Source organism: Ailuropoda melanoleuca, chromosome 13, assembly GCF_002007445.2.
Source record: "Ailuropoda melanoleuca isolate Jingjing chromosome 13, ASM200744v2, whole genome shotgun sequence".
Classification (NCBI taxonomy): Eukaryota; Metazoa; Chordata; class Mammalia; order Carnivora; family Ursidae; genus Ailuropoda; species Ailuropoda melanoleuca.
In genome coordinates, this window is record NC_048230.1 from 19,657,830 (window position 1) to 19,675,646 (window position 17,817).

The 17,817-nt window shown below is 45.2% G+C and overlaps 1 protein-coding gene and 1 long non-coding RNA gene across 4 annotated transcripts in view; one reads left to right on the forward strand and one right to left on the reverse strand.

The window, feature by feature from the left end:
* CA10 (carbonic anhydrase 10) overlaps positions 1-17,817 on the forward strand; it is a 487,235-nt gene that overhangs the window by 398,086 nt on the left and 71,332 nt on the right. The gene's annotated exons all lie outside the window — the stretch shown is intronic.
* Positions 1-17,817, reverse strand: part of LOC109489642 — a 70,479-nt gene that overhangs the window by 18,623 nt on the left and 34,039 nt on the right. For both annotated transcript variants that reach the window (XR_004619826.1, XR_002142688.1), the window contains exon 3: positions 8,148-8,268. This is a non-coding gene — a long non-coding RNA (uncharacterized LOC109489642). The remainder of the gene's footprint in view (positions 1-8,147; positions 8,269-17,817) is intronic.

Consider the following 17,817-nt stretch of genomic DNA (forward strand, 5'->3'; position numbering starts at 1 on the left):
TTAGCTTGGTTTACATTATTTTAATTTTCTTAGGGGTGTCTTTACTAGCTGGAGGGTGATTTTCTTCCCCTTAATTAAAGAATGGGTTGATTCCAAAGCACACAGAACAAAACAAGCCCCTTCATACCCTGTCTCGCCTGTCATTTTCTCCTGCCTGTCATTTTCTCCTGCTGTTCTCGTTTTTGGATGCTCTTCAGCTTTCTCCCTACCTGCCTTCTCAAACTGGAAATGGGACAGAATGACAGGGAATGAGGCCTGTCTTTCAGTGGAACCAAACAACCCTTGGTTTCAATTCTTTTAATTTCCGGGAGCAGATGACGGTTAGGGGGAGGGTCAGGCAGTGTTCTATCTCTTAGATAGAAAAGCTGTATTATCAGCCAGTGCAATTCAATAAAAATCCATGCAGTTGAGCTGAGAATGGCACCAGTCTAGGGCTGCTCAGTGAACAAACCCAGCCACTGTCCTCATGGAGTTTGGGTCCCCAAGGGCATCTCTGGTGTGGTGCTTTGGGATGCAAGTCACAGGAGCTCACTCAAGCTAAGTGAAGTGACCAAGGCAATCTATGGAAAACCTCTGGGATGTGTCGTAGGACTCAAGGTCACCTGGGCCAGGGAAGAGACTGAAAGCCAGAACTGAAACAAGGTCATGACCCCGGACACTACTCCAACCCCACTTCTGACCTCCACATAGCTGCTTTACTCTCATTCTCTCCATCAGTTCTCCTTTCCTTCTGATTCTCTGTGCCCATGCAGGGAATAAATGACCCCCCCGTTTGGGTCCCAAGTTTATGCCTTCTTGGATCAAGACCACTCTGGCCTGAACTGGCTGGCTGGCTCTTCATCCCAATTCCAAATTCTCCAAAGAAGAGGTCTGATTTTTTCCAACCTAGATCTGATGTCCTCTCCGACCCAACCAGCTAAGCATGTGGGGCGGGGTTGTGTAGATAAACAGGTCTGGGGGGACCTGCCTTGATGGGAGGGAGAGCAATTACATGGAGTAAGTGGTAGCTGTAAGCCATATGGATGCCCCCAAAAATGTCGACTGTGGTGGGGAACGTAGTTTTTCCTGCTCAGCCCAACAAAATCCACATGATATATTGGATGCAAATCTAGGTGTTGGGGAAGGCTTTCGGACATGAGCAAGATCTTGAAAGAGAGGTATGAGTGTGGCTGAAATAGGATGAGAGCATCCCAGGCAGATAGGAATAGCACCTGTTAATAGAAAAAATAAATGTTGTCAATCCATAGTGGGCTCTCAAAGAATTTGGCATCTTGTGATTGTCACAACAATCTTACTCATTGTGGGGACGTCAGTGACACATCACAACCATGTCTCTCATCTTCTTGGCTGCCCACATTGCTCTCCTTCTCTTCCCTTTCTGCCAATACATAAATCACAGGGTGGACTCAAACAGGTTTCCCAGGGGTTGACATTGAACAAACACACATTCAAATGCCAGATCGGCCTCTTACTGTGTGCCCTTCAAAAATATTTAGGCTCCTCCAAAATGAGAAAAATGGTAGTAACAATAGCAACCCCAGAGGGTTTGTTGCTTGGATAAAACAAGGCAATGTGAAATGAAGCGCCTTAGCACTGTGTCCAGCACAGAGGGAATGTAAAAACATTTGTTTCCACCCCCTTCCCTCTCTATCTGTTGTCTTCTCCAGGAGTGCGCTGGTGAGATGTCTCGGGTAAAAACATGCAGATTTGGGAGTGATGTGGTCTAACATTGGAACGGAAGAGTTAAATTAGGACTCTTCCCTACCCACCAAAAGAGAGAACATTTCTAAAATAATCAGTGGACCTTTACATATGTTCTCACCTCTTGGCTGTCAGTTTCCGGAACTCAGAGCAAGAAGAGGAAGAATTGTTTATATTGTTCACAATTACTCATTGGCTTGGAACCACTTGCATTTGATTGGTATTAATCCTGTCGAGTGAGGCATCCATTGGGGCTGATTATCTGAGCTCCCTGTTGCCCACCTTGATCAGGGACCATCTTATCTGGGCACAGATGATTAGTTTATGACAACTGTATCCGATCTCTGTCCCTTCCATGGTTCTGAAACAACCCAAGGAATGATTCTGTCCCTTGTGTTGACTTAATTTCTTAAGAGCCCCAGATACAGGACGTTCTCCAAAAGCCTTTTGAATATCGAAGTCCAGGATATCCCCATTGGGATAGTTTTCTCATTATTAGTGTTCTGGAAAATGCCAACAGGTGAGAAACACAGCTTTCTTGGGCCGAGGCTGAGCTTGATCAACATTGAAGGTTATATTATTTAATTTGGGTTCTCGTTTTAATTAAAAGAAAAGTTCATTTACAGTGGGCCTTTCATATTGAAGGTGCATTTTTTTTTTCCAGACTGGCATATATTCAATTTCTTTTTCAACAGGAAAAAAAAAAAAGAATGTTTGCTTAAGTTAAGAGCTGGGGATCAGGGTTAAATTTGCAAAACCAACTACTTCCCTAGCTATACAGTATGATTCACTTCACTGCAAATACATGTTAATCCCTTAACCTTGCTCAAGTCCCTGTTGATTTTCCAGCCAGGTTTACAGAACATTCCTACCAAGAAATAATGGCCAACGAGCTGAGAAAAAGAATCCAATGAGGAAGAAAATAGTCTTGCATCACAAGGTTTGACAAAGTCTGATTGGTGTGTTTAATAACTCCCTCATCAAGGAAACAGAAGAACAACTAATTCAAAATAATGAAAAACCCAAAAACTCTCTATACTGAATTATATTTATTCCTCATAGACATGTATTTGAGTTTTTACTGTGCGAAAAAATTTTCCCAGCCTCTGGGTTCAAATATGAATAATGAACAATCCATGTCCTCGAAGAGTTTCCATTCTAGTAAGGAGACATTTCGTGTTTCTTGCCAAGTCCTGTGCTGAGACGGCACTCCTCGAGGTGGGAATACACAGAGCCACGGGCGGAAGGTTATGAGCACATCCAGATTGCTTGGACTTGACTCTTGGCTCTACTGCTGGTGATAGCCCTCGGCACGTTATTTCCCAGGTCTCTGACTCAGCTTCGTTATCTGTAAAATGGGAATAACATGGCACCAACTCATGCCTCACTGATTCATCTTCTGTCCTGATTTGTTGGCCATATCAGAGAAATCTCTATTTGAGACTTACTTCCTCTTCTCTGACCATGCACGTTGGCCTACACTTCATGTTTTCTGAAAATTAATGCCATGTCAATACCCCCATCATTAGAGAAAACCAGGATTTGTGAGATTTAGCGGAAATGGTATGATACAGAGTAACATATGTCAGCTGCAGTCCTTAGTTTGTTTTCCCAGTCTTTCTGGGCACCCCTTCTCTGCCACTGCTGCGTGGCTGCTGACAGGTCATCTTGTCTACCCCACTGGAATGCCTCCAGAGAGGGCTGCCGGGGTTGGATACTGGCTGGGTGGGCAAGAGATGGACCAGAGAGATGACTGTCAAGGAAACTGAAGAAATCCTGGATTTTGTTTCTTTCAGAAACACTGGAAACTTCCATGCAAAATGTCAGTTTCTCCCCCAAAATAGCTTATTCATGCATAGGCTGGTGGGGAACATGATGCAAATGCCTCTTCAGTCACCAGCAAATGAAGAGGGAGCAACAGAATTCACTATTGCCTGAATCGTAGGCAGTGACTAAAACAGGGAGAGAGGGGGGCTTCATTGCTGGCAAACTTGGCAGTGATAACTGTCAGGAAAAAAAAATACATTAAGGAGGTGGAAATTAAAGAGTCATGCAGGCCTTGTGGCTTGTCAGCCAGGCCTCGTTAGCTAAAGAAAGTGCCCACGACATGATCAGACACAAGGGGCTTCCTTCTCACCCAGTGCTTGAGTTCCTAGTGATGGGATTACCTGCTCACTCCTTGGGTCTGGGGTGTGTAGGGGTTTGTGTGGCAAGGTTAAGGGTCATGCAGAAAAAGACCAGATTAAACAGCTCAGAAGTACCAGCAATGGGTATATACTGCTTTTTTTAATAAGAAGGTCAAAGTGGGCATCACTGAAAAGATGACATTGGAGCACAACCTGAAAGGTGAGGGGGCCGACTGTGAGCATAGGGGGCAGAAGAGAATTTCCCCAGAGGGAGCAGCCAGTGCCAAGGCCTAAGTACGGATTGTGCCCCGTGCGTTTGGGGAACAGGGTGGTGGTCAGTGAGGTGGAGCAGAAGAGCCATGAGGTCAGAGAGGCGGAATGGGGGAAGGCAGATCGTGCAGGTTTTGTGGGCCAAGGTGAGGACTTCGGCTTTCCCTCTGGGTGAGAAGAGAGTCACTGGAGCAGAGTGACATGGTCTGATGACACCAAGCTTATTCATGCATTAGAAGCTGTTTCCTTTCCCAGGAACCTTCTTTCCCCTGGCCTTTTCATGTCTGGCTCCTTGTTACTTAGATCTCAGCCTCAACTCTCCCTAACTACATGGTCAGTCACAGTCACAGTACCCTGCTTTAATGCTTGACTCAGCATTTATCACTTACTGATAATTTCCCCCATTTATCTACTTATTTGTATATCTTCTATCTCCCTTCATTAAAAAGCAAGCTCCACTAATTCCTCCCCTCTGGAGCATGGGCAGGACTTACTGACTTGCTTTCCTAAGAAAGAAATGGAAAGGGGGGAAATACTAGCTTTCTGGAGGAGAAGCCTGAATGGAATGGTGAAGGTTAACATCACTGGGGATGCCATGTGGATATCAGCTGCTCCTGGAAGTGACGAGAAGAATACTCTGCCTTTATGATGGCATCCAAAACTCCATTATCATGGTATAATCATGAAATTTAGCAGAGATGGTATCTCCTGTCCTAGCAGGGAAACAGAATAGATACAGGATATGCTCTCAGGCAGACCCAACCTGAGGGACTTTGTGTGAAATATCTGATAAGCATCTTTCAAAAACACATAGATCATGAAAAATAAGGAAAGATGGAAGAATTATCAGAGATTGGAGGGGAGTGAGGAGAAGTGACAACTATCTGAGATTGGTCCTGAGATGAAGTCGTGGTGGGAAACATGGGGGGGTCTGAATACGGTCTCTAGTTTAGTTAACGATGTTGTGCCGATGTTAAAGTCTTCATTTGATAAAAGCCCCACGGTCATGGAACACTAAGGGAAGGTGAATAAAGAGCACACAGAAATACCCTGTACTATTTTTACAGCTCTTACGTAAATATAAAATAATTTCAAAATGAAAAGTTTGGGGGAAAGAGCAAGCTCTGCAATCTCAGGGACGCTGTTGGTCTTCTTTCTCACTGCTGTGCCCCTAATGTTTAGGGAGTAAAAGGAGCTCAATACATACCTGATAAATCAATAAGACAGACACTCAGCTCAGTAATGATAGCTGAAAAAACACATGAAGCAATGGAAGTGCTTTGCAAGTAGCTCTTTACAAACATAAGAGAATATCCTTATTATCCCATGTTGATTTTGAAAGTGGGGCAGAGACCGCCCACTTCCTGGGGCATTGCTGCAGAGAGTGACAGCTTAGCTCAGGACCCCGGAGAGCCGCTGTATGTGACTAAGCCGTTACTGGGCATCGCTGACCTGCGGCCAACTCTGTTTGTAAAGATTTTCCAACTCCAAGGCTCTGAGACAAGAGAAACTTCATTTAAAAGTTAAAAAAAAATCATCATCTTGGTGTCATCTTCTTAATCTAGGTTGATTAAGAATGTGTGGGACACTCTTACTCCACAGAGTCGCATTCTGAAAACATTCGCCAAAGACAAGGGAAGACCTTTCTTTCTGAAGAATTGGAAATGAAAGCAGGAGATTGTGCCCCCTCCTCTCCTTCTGCCACCCCTAAATGCCAGCTGCCCTGTGAAAGGGGTCATTAGAAGGCTCTGGTAGAAGTTAGTCCATTGATGAAGAGTCTCAGCTTCTAGAAATGCTCCTCCCCACAGGTGGTGTGGGGGCATCAGGGAGAAGGGCGAAGGGCTTAGCAAGTGGCTAAAGAGTGTGCAGCACCAAGGCAAGGGTGCAACCGAGGCACATCACACGCCATGGTGTCCACCCATCCATCCGTCCGTTCATCCATCCACCCCTCTGCTTAACAAATAGGAAAGCAGCTGATGCAACAGACAGGCCACTTCGTGGGAATCAACAGCCCTGTGTTCTGATCCCACCAAATGGGTTCATAAATGTGGGCCATCCCTTTTATCTTTCTGGGCCTCTCCTCTGTCCCACGTGCGCAGATCTCTGGAAAATCTGTAAGTCCTTTTCTGGGTCATTCAAGGTGCATATTAAATATTTCTGAGTGCTCCATGCCATGCTTGTCCTAGCAGGGGAACAGAACAGAGACAGAATATGCTCCATGCTTTCCAAGAGTCACCGGGATAGTCAGGAAAGATGATAGATATGCATTGGAAAGCTATGTAGCAACACAAGACACTAGATGGTTAAGTGTAGACAAATGGTTCTGTAGAATTATTTTAAAAGAAAACCAGGGTATCTTCTGGAATAGTTCAAGGTCAGGCCAGCCTCTTACATAAGTGGGACTTGTGCTGGACCTTAAGGATGCATCATATTCACATAAGCAGAGAACAGAAGAGTAGATTTCCAGTCACTCCTCCAAACACAGGCCTTCACAGGGACAGTTCTTCTGGCCAGGACACCCGACCCTCCTGCCCTGCGTGTCTGCCTACCAAGTCCCACTTCTCCTTCAAGATCCTGTTCAGAAGCACACCTGATTTCTGAAGACTTCTCTGTGCCCCCAGCCACATCAGCATCACTATTTCCAGTCCCAGGCAGGGAGCTCCTTGGGGCACCCACAGAATGTGTAAATGTGTCCCTACTGCACATCACATTCTTTTGCAGCTAGGGAGTCTCTCCATCCCCAAGATGGTTCAAGGTCCCTGTCTTTATCTCTCTATCTCCAGCAAAGGACATGATGCCCAGCAGAACCGTTCTATAATGAATGAACGAATGAATGAATGAATACATGAATACATGAACAAAGACTGGCTGGCCATCAGCATCTGCCTTCTACTCAAACCCGAGGGTCAGATATGCAGGATGAATACAGAAAAAAAAAGAGAAATCACAAGCGAAAAAGAATCCTGTTGATGAGCAAACATACCCTCTTTGATGCTAGGGAAGGAGAGAAAAACCAAAAATCATCCTTCCCCTATCAGCCAGCAAGTGGCTCTGGGGTACCTCCCATGCACCTGCTCCCACTTGCTACTGACATAGCAAGAAGACCTGCACTACTGGCCTTGACATTGAGGGGTTACTGGGAAAGCACTCCTTCTTCTTGTTGGTATGCTAGGGAAGGAGAGAAAAACCAAAAATCATCCTTCCCCTATCAGCCAGCAAGTGGCTCTGGGATACCTCCCATGCACGCTCCCACTTGCTACTGACATAGCAAGAAGACTGCACTACTGGCCTTGACATTGAGGGGTTACTGGGAAAGCACTCCTTCTTCTTGTTGGTATGCTGGGCAGCAGTACAGACTTCCCTCCCTGAAAAGCATGGCTTGTGCTGATGAAACCTTGACATTTAGTGAAACTAGAAAGAGGAGAAGATGTGCATTCTATTAAAGTTCAAGCTAGAGCAACGGGAGACCCAAGAAACTAGGCTGATTTACTGGTCCTTTCTTAGGTGGGTTATTCAAAAGTTGTTTTCAAAGGGGTTCTGGAATGCTCATGAATCTTTGTCTTGTTCAGGTGGGAATTGAGAGGAGCACTCTGGCCAGCCACACTAACATGCATTCGGTCCCACAGGATGCCACCAAGGCCTCCCCCCATCCCGGGGCAGGGCCTTTGGAGTCCAGCAAATCAAGTTCCAATCCTGCCACTTGCTAACTAACTGTGTGGCCTTGATGAGGCCACTTCATCTCTGAGTCTCAGCCTGACCATTTGCAGACTGGGATGTCACTCCTCCCTTGCTGGCTTGTCGCGAGGACCAGAGATACAACTCTAAGGCTGTTCCCACCCATGCGGACTCCTGATAGACACTCCACAGTAGAGACTGCCATTGTTATCACTACCTAGTCCTATGCCCTCCGTCTCCAGCAAGGGCTTGCTGGATGACCACTGTGCTCCCACCAGTGTGCTGGGCCTTGGGGAGGCAGAGAGATATTTAAGAGAGCACTTTCATAGAGGGCATAAAATTTTCCCCAGGTCATCAGGAATAGGCATACTTTACCTTCATTCCCAAACCAGGAAGGGAAATCATCTCTCTTACATTTGTATTTTCAATTGCAAACTTGTTCCTTGAGAGAGCAGGTCATTGTCTTTCTGCATTACACAGCCATCGCCATAATATTCTGAGAAAACAAAACGGAAGAAAGGACAAAGTGGCCCACAGTCCTCCACCCCCAAAATCAAACCATCCTGGATTTCCCAAGTTCAGCGTTGAGTGAAATTTCATTGGGCAAAAACAGAGGCAGCCTTTTATTCAGAAGCGGTGGGGCCTCTGTTATCTCATCCAAAAGATGAGGATCTTAGCCCATCCTGCACTTCTGTAGACAGTGGCCAATGTGTACTGAAAAAACTCACTCCCAGTGTCCGTGTTATTTAGGACGTACCCCAACTAGACCTTCCTAAGCATGTACATGGAAAACAGTGTCCTTAAGTAGAAAATAAGCGGGCAGGCCCAGACCATCTCAACACATCTCCTGACCTAGGGGTGTCCTTTATTGTGACAATAGTCTTTCCTGTCGTATTGTACCAGTTACAGAATGCACGGCGGTGGGTGTCCCTGCTACTCTGTAAGGACAGCGACAGGAACAGCACTCTTGGATGCTCTTCCTTTCCTTGCGAATGGCTGTTTACAAAACCATTCACAGCTCCGAATTCTCACCACGGAGCCCTTGGTCCTCGCTGGCCCCCCAAAATTCCAAACTCCCAGGCTCCCTCATCATCCTGATTACTATCCACCAGGCCTGCCTTGCTGCTGCTGCTGTGTGCCAGACCCACACAGCCCTGCAGCCCTGCCGGGAGCCGGGACTGAGGCCCGAGGAAGGTGGGGCCGTGGGCTGCTCACGCAGGTGCCCAGGGCAATGCCATGCGCCCTGTGGGCTGGCTGGTTGCAGTGGTGCCCAGCTAATGAGTGCCAGGCTTTTTATCTGTACTCCAAAATGGGAAGCCAGATGGGGGAAGGGGACAGAGGGGGAGAAACAGCCTCACGCCGGAGCCCGAATGGCATTGCCCTAGCACACTCATCAGACATAAAGGATTCTGATTTCAGCAAAGATAAAAGGGTCAGCAAGCACCCCATACGAATGGCAAGTAGGTTAAAAAAAGATTTCAGTCGGATTCTGCTTTTCTCACATCAAAGGGAAGATGAACTGAGTTTCAAAAACCTTCCCCAGAGACCTAAAAAAAAAAAAAAATATATATATATATATATATATCACTTTATATATATGTGATTCTTTTAGATTATGACTGGTTAATTGTCTAAATTGTGTGTCTTTCCCATAGCTGACACGCACAGGATTGCTCGTGGACACGTCCAGTCCTGCATGTTATCTCCAGGCAGTGTGCTTGGCCCCACACCACATCCCAGACACTGTTAGCACTCAGTGGCCATTCACATCCTTGGTTTTGAACCACTGTTCCTCATCCTGAATCTGTCCTGTTCTTGAACCTCTCAGCATCCATTTTGTGGCTTATCCTCCAATTTCATCCCAAGCTTCACCCTTTAGACTTGACATTTGGCACAAATTTTTCAGTAACCCCGATTGCCCTGTCATAGTTCAGGTTTTGCCACCAATGACATACTCTCGGATAGCGTGAATAAATACATACCCCACTGTGACTCCTCCCCAGCATTCTCCTCCCGCCAGGCTGGTTGATGGGCCCCTTTCCCATTGGACCCTGTCCTAAAAGTGAGAACCAGACAGCATCTTGAAAGCTGAGTTGCTATTGTCAGTCGAATCCTGTTTTTTCAATCAACCAGCCACTCTTTGTCTCAACAGGAGGAGAACTAACTTCAGGAAGAGCCTATCTCTTAGATGGTGGTATTAAGGGGTTGGGGTGGGGTTAAGCATTAGATTTGTTGTAAAAACAAATCTGCATTTGAGACCTAAGAGATGTAATCAAGAGGAAAGTACCAATCTGAGAATCAAGACAGATAGGTTTCCAGCTCTACCAATGGCCATGTAGCCTCAGGCTAAGTCACTTCCTGATCCGGGCTTCATTTTCCAACCAGAAAGTGATGGGATTGTGCCACGTGATCTCCAAGACACCCTCCAGCTTTAATAGGCTTTGATTCTTTTATTACAAGTCTTTCTGAGATTCCATTTTCTCATTTGGAAAATAGTGATAATTTGTCTAGTCCAGACTTGCTCCCGGTGCTATTATGAATGTCACATGAGAGAATGTATGAAAGTCTGTGGCACACTAATTTTGGTAAGGGAGCCAGGAGACAGGAAACCCTAAAGGCGTCCTAGAGCCTGAAGGTTTGCAGAGTCACTGACACGGACTGTGACCGTGAAGGATGTCCCTCTTCCTCATTTCTTCAACTTCATTTCAAACCGTACAAAATAGACCTGGATGCAAAGGACACCCATATCTGTCCTATTGAAAAGATGCTTATTAGGAGTAAAATGTCACATATCCCCATGGTCGGAATAGACCTTGATAATGGAGCAACAAGTGGGCCTGGTGGAATCAGGCCAAATCAGTGAAGGCACTGGGGAAGGCATGAGCAAGAACAAGCATTCATAGGGTGTCTTGGGTCCTGGTCCCTCGGGGTGTATAATTAGCTCAGTCTTTGAAATAATGCTTTGAAGGTGTAATTGGTTACAATAATTATTATTATTAGAGCTATTACTATCACTATTATTATTATTACCATCTCAATGGTGGAAAACCAAGGGCTCAGAGTTTAGATACCTATTATATTTCAGAGCTGAGAAGCAAAGTCCAGCCTGTCTGGTCTCAAAGCCCACCTCATTGCCTCCTTTAAGGCTGGAAAACCCAGGTTTATCCCCATCTGCACATACTTAACCCCTTAAATCATGAAGGAAAGACATCTGCTGATAGGTCTTAACGCCTCTTAGAGCCAGGTCTCCTCCCCTTTTAGAAACATGCGGGCAACACTTACTGAGACCAACCATGTCCCAATCCTATATTAGGTGCTGGGACTACAGGGGCAAATACAACATGGATCTTGCCTTCAAATCTCCAATGACTTGACTTCCCAGGCTGCTTTTCAGCAATAGGCTGAGTTCAGGTGTCATCTAAGTTCAACAGTGAGTGATGTAGCTTTCTGAAGACAAGCTGAAAAGAAACAGAGGGGGAGCCATCTGGGAGTTTAAATTTTCATGCCTTTATGCCTCAGTTTGCAGGCAATGTCATGCATCATTTATGTGGGGGGTTTGGTGGCATTTATTTTATTCAAAGCCCATTTATCCTGGACTTTCTCCAGTACCGTATGAGATTTTATGATTCATCAAATCCCTCTTTTCTATAATGTACTTTTGCACACATGCTGATGTGTGGTGTGCTCAAATGAGACCTCGGAAGGGAATGAGAGACTGAGGTAAGGTCAGAGGAAAAGGTATGACCATTTTTGGAAATGCCCCTTGCTTATAGTTTACAGATGCTGTGGTGTAAAAGGTGGTGCACAAAACTGCCTCAAAGAAGTGAGTTTCCAAAGACAGCAGCAGCCTACTTCACGGATTACTCAAAGAATACTCTAATTCCATTCTCCATGTCCCCGCTGTACTTAAGATCCCCTTACCTGCACAGCCAAAGCCCCGAAGATCTTAAACTTGATGAACAAATGAGGGTCCTACCATGAACCTGGTGGACCTTGGGGCATTTTGTTGAATGCAAACCAAATTTTTCAGTAGCAGACCTTCAGATGGAAGGGTCTATAAGGGAAAGGATTCAGTGCAGCATTTACAGAGGCGTACAATTCAGTGGGGGAGGCAAGTCTCTGCTTGACTAACGCCCCTACCAGATGATATGGAGGGAAGCTCAGCTGAGAGTGGCAAAATGAAGTGCAGTTAGTTAAGTGTCGAGGCCGTGCTTGAGCCACAATGCTGACATCACCTGAGGGGGCAGCGCGGCTGCTTAACGCCAGCCTGAGATCAATCCTGGAGGACTGAGGGATGGTAGGAGGGACAGGGAAGGGAGCCAAGGAATGCATGTCCTGGATTTTTTTTTTAATCTCTGAAAAAGTGTCACTTTTTGAAGCAAAAGAGGAAACTGTGAACATTTTAGAACATTCTTTTCTTCAAGGTACTTTCTTACCCCTCGTGCATTTGTTCTCTCCAAAATATACTAATCCATTTCCCTAATTTGGCAACTTCCCCACCCCAACCAGATTCCTCTGAAAATGACTGAAGGGGCTGTAATATGTCACTCGGCCTCATTTGATGGATCACATCTGGAAGGAGAAACCCCAAGTGAGGTGGCTCAGAGGCCGGTTCTCAGGAGGGGGGCAGGGGAAGAAAATAGTAGCCATTTTACATGGTAGTATGCAGTATTTATTGATTCAGGAAAACAAACACAAAATCCTCGATACAATTACTTGGAAACTGCCCCCCCTCAAAAAAGTTGTTTTCTATCCCCTGCCAATACTTTGCTCTTTCCCCTATAATTTACTATAATAGGAGAGTGTGCATTATGAGAACTACGATTATTGAGAAGCCAGAACTCATTAAATAGTGAGAATTTGAGGGAAGGGCACTGTGCTGTCAGGCTATGCTGTTTTACACTCTCTGGATATCAAGCACCTATGTCGCCAAGATCACATGTGTGGAAAGGGACCCATGAGTCCTCATTCCTTCCTGCCCCCTCTCAACTAAAACTGTCCCGCATAGATATTAGACGAAAATATGCTGTCTGCAGATTTCTCCCATCTGTAGACTTCTCTCTCCTCCTGAACACACTCTTGCTTACATCTAAATTGAGCTTCTCCCATCATCATTTAACAAGGGTCCATATCACCCTTTCAATCATATTTCCCATGTTTGAAACCACAAAGAGTCTCTAACTCGTTCCCCGGAGTGTGGCCTCATCAAATGTCCTAAGAAGGCCCACCATTGAAAAAAAACCATAGTGATAAAGATCTCAACCCATCTCCCAGAGAGCTCCAAGGGCAGAAGGGAATTACTTGTTCTAGGGAAAGTCACAATAGTTGGTCATTTGTATACATGGTCTTATTTAATGCTCATACAACCTGTGAAAAGATAGCATTATTGTCCCTATTTTACAGGTGGGGAAAGTGAAAGGATACATAACCCAGGTTTGCCCAGGGTTGCATGAATTGCAAATGGTGGAACTGGCAGTCAAAGCCAGTTTTCTTTGATTGCAATAATCTGTACTTTTTCTACCAGGAGACTATGCCCGTTTAGGACAGAGATGGCTGGTAACACATAGCATCACACCTCACCTCTCAGACTGACAAGAGGCCTAGAGTAAAGTTTACAGAGGCCTAACTGACTATTGTCAGTGCTCACACCATCGCATGTACACACATATGCCGTGAGAACAAGAGACATGGGGAAAGTGAGACTGACATTTCTCTCCTTAGGAACACTATGGCCCTCTATACTGGAGCACTCGATGATCCTTGGTTATAAGCAGCAGAAAAGCCACTCAAACTAACTCAAGGATTACATTTAATTTTTTAAGCAATACCAGGTATCTCAGAGACTCAAGGGCCACAAGAAGGTCAGGAACATCAGATCAGCACCAAGGATTGCAGACTGACTCAGTACTGCCATCAAATAGTCAATCATCTTCCATCCGTATTTCACTCCACTTACAATTCAAATTCCCAGGAGATTAAATCTGGCTTAAATTGTGCAGTCATGGACCCAGCCTGGAGCAGGGTACCAGGATTGGCATTTCCCCAATGGCCATATGGAATGAGTTAGGGGCATTCTCTGAAGGAGAGGAAGGATGCTATTATCATGAGAACGGGGAATAGATAGATACTGGGTAGGAAGACAATGAATTCTCATTACCCATACTCCATCTTTCCTCTACTCTAAGTTAAAGTCTAGTGGTCAGGGAATCTTGCCTTTGGTTCTAGGCTTAACTGATAGCTGGGAAGCCATAGTCAGAAAAAGATACAGAACTGAAACTCATATTCTTTCAGATCCTACTCTTCTCATATGACTTACCATAACCAATGTTCCCAGGTGCCCCACCTTGCCCCCTCTTTGATGAGATCATGTTTGGTGGACATCTTTGATGGGTTCAACTAATACAGGATTCTAATTGTCCTCTTACACCTGCCTGTTAGACAACTATTCCTCATTATCATGATCAAGTCAAGAAATGGCCATACATCCTTCTGACTATATGTGAAGTCCAGCCATTAGTCCAGTCCCTTAGTCAATGAAGAGAACAATGTTCAGACCATTCAATGAGTATGAGGAAAATTCATGTCGAGGAGCAGCTCCCAATTCTTCAGGAATTCTAAAACAGGAGAAACTCTCAAGAAGTCACTCAGTTGGACAACTGAAGTCTTCATGGCCCCACATAATGAAAATATGATCTCTGATTTACTGTTTGAGTGAGTCTCTGTGTTGACCCCCATTCTGGACCCATGAACAGTTTCCCAGCAGGGGCAGGAAAGAAGAGTCTGTGGAGGCCAAGATAGGTCACCAGACAGCTGGCACACCAGGGCACAGAGTGCCTGCATTGCCATGCCCTATCCTGACAAGCCCACTCACTTTCCCTTTGCTTTCTTGACTGGTGGTAGGCCATGTTTGTTTTGGCAACCCAAAAAAATAAGTCACACCACATAGTCTGAGAAGGAGTGGTAGGTGTTGTGCACTTGCAAATGGCCATGTTTTACTTACAAGTTTCAGTGTCTCTAGTTAAGAAGAGTTCAGAGCCTGAACTGCAAACGAGGTCAAGAAATAAAACAATGAAATACTTGCTCTAAGTCTGCCTCACTTTATCTAGTAGCTTCATCCAAAAGTGTGTTCTGTGGATCAATATCAATTCATGGTGCCTATTGACTCACAGAATGGTTCCAGTGTTGCTTTATCTTTATACGGTAAATTTTTATTATTAAAGTCTTCCAGTACTTTAGCTTTGGGTGTCTGTATTCCTTCGCTCCAGCCTCTCTGCCAAAGGACGGCATTTTGTGAGAAAAAGCCAAAAGCCATTTCCATGTGCCATTTCTCTTAAGCCCCATGAGAGCCCTATGAATTTGCATTGTATTTTAAAGATTTGACAACTGAGGTCCGAAACCACATGCCCAGTGATAAGCTACAGTAGGGCTCCAACCTACGGATCCTTATAAGACTGAATGTCAAGTAGCATATTATTGTTTTATCTCCAATGGGTGTTCATGAAATGTCTGGAAAGGGCATGAAAACTGTTCTATCTCCAGTTGACACTATAAGCGATCTGTTCATCATTCATTTAATGTACCAATTCACTAATATGCTCGGAGGTGAACAAGACAGTATCTTAATGCAGCTCACACTTCAGAATGGGCTCCTTCATCAAAGGTAACTTTCAGCCCTGCCCTTACCTAAGATCATCCAGGGATTTCTATGAGATAGAAGTTCCTTGGTTCAGTAGAGTAGACCCCTGCCCAGATCCCATCGGGTAGCCACTGTGTTCATACCCCAGTGGCTGTGACTTTGTCATATCACACCTGACAGCTGCCCCTTTTCCTGGGGAATCAACTCCTGCTATTGCCCATGAGACCACACCCCACCACTCCCACCCATCTCTGGCAGAAGCCCACAGTCAGTGACTGATGTATACAGGGCAAGGGCATAATGAGCTGACCTCCTTGACTTAGGTGTACTCGTTTTGCTATATAATCCACACTCCAGCACTTCCTTAAGGACTCAGACTGAAACAATCTCCATCTGAGTCAACATCCTTACTTAGATATTTGCTTCTGCTCTGCTCCGCCACCCCACCTTGTCTGAAGAACACATCCTCAGTAAATCACTGGACTCTCCATCTCAGGCTCTCTCTAAGGGAACCCAACCAAAGACATCTTGTTTGACTTCATTTTGTAGCAAAAGAGTTTCCAAGATACAGGTCTTTGTAAATAATATGCATGCCATGTTCACGCTTTCTGATTGGGCCCTCTTCTAAATGAAACAAATTCGGCAAGATCTAGTTACATTTGTGTGGTTTTATTTATATTGAAGGGGAGGGGACGGTGGTCTCTTATAATATTCAGGACTTTTCAAAAACCACATGGTCATCACCAATATCCCAAAGGTCTATGTCTAAGCCAGTTCTTTTTGAGAACGTCACACCCCCTGGTAGGAATCATGAGTTTTTACTTTTAAGTATTGGTGTTAACGTAAGTGTGAGCGGCAATGAAAATTATTGCACTGCCTGATCATTTCCACAGAGTCTTTGGTGAGGTTGATGTTGAGCTTGTTGGGTAATTATCTGTTTTTTAAAAAACCTAAGCATCCTTTTATACATTGCAATTTCTGTTTGCAAGTTTCGCTTCAAGTTTACTGAACCATTTAATTAACTTAAGTGTTTAAACTTCTAGAGGTGTTGATTGATTCTAATCAGTATTTTCTGCTACTCTAATTGAAGGCTTCCTCTCTTGGACTATTGTCAGTGAAGCAAAAAATAAAAAATAAAGCAAAATGTTGTTTAGTCTTTGGCATAATCTAACACAAATTTAGTTAGGCCCATAATTGCACGAACTTCAGGAGGACAGAATGGAGCCAATTTCTGTTTCCTTTGAAGTTGGAGAGCCAGCCCCGGGAAGGGAGACCGTGCAGCAGGCGTAGGGAGGAGACTCCCGCAACCTCTCACCAGGACTTGGACTTCAAGCCAAGCCACTTTCAGGTTTGGCAGATTTCACTCATCATGGAAGCTCAGTGGGGGGATGTTTGCAGGGACACATGCCATCCAGAGAAAGCACTTTTCTCTTTTAACAGCTCTTCTTGTCTCAGAAAAACAAAAAAATCACCCCAACCTCCCACCTCCCACAGTAACACCCCAAGCAAATGCAACCCTGACCCCCAGGATAAGAGCTGCCCCACACTGAGGAGATTTTTCTGCTGGTGGTGAGGATGGGAGCCAGGCTACGGAACTTCAGGTGTTCAGACGGCCTGGAGGTTGTGTTTGTGTGCCCTTTGGAGTCCCACCAGAGGGGAAGAGAGGCACATCGGGACAGCTCTGGGGAGCCTCTCCAACCTGCAGGCACCCAAGACAGTGGCCTCCAAGACCACTCCCCAACTTCAGCTTTTGAAGACCTGGTTTCCTGTTTCTTTCCAAATGATTTTCTGGCAAGCTGCCGTGGTCTCTCCTGAGACAGTTCTGTTCTAGTTGACTTCTGTTCGGTGCAAAATAATGTATTATGGATATTGCATTTTTCTGCTAAGAAAATGTCGGCTGCTGAGCTAGATCAAACCGCCCTCCAGTCCTTCAGTGCTGACTCATTTTAATTATTGAACTTCTCTCCCTGGAAAGTATGCTCTGTGCTGTTTGCCGAAAAACTGGCAGTTTTAACACAATTTGGAAACTTTTCATAGATTGATCACCCCAGGAAAACAGGCAACTGATCACCAGAGAAATTCTGCAGTTAAGATTAGTTTGCTGTTTGATGACACTGAAGGAGTGAAGTGTGTCCCTGGGACGCATTTCACTCCCTACCATCCATCCTGCCTCCCAGGCTCCCTTCAGAACAAAACCCTCCTCTGCATGTAGCCAGGAACCCTTTTTTCCTCTGTACTTCAGGGGTCCAGTTCTAAAGCCATGGCAAACTTACCAATGGCCAATATAAAGCCATGGCCAGTATAATCCCTGCCTCGTCCAATTCTCTTAACTTCTCTCTGCTTCAGCCATTCCCTTCCAGCCACACTCAGCTTTCTGCTTTGGGAACACTCCTAGCTCTTCCCTACCTC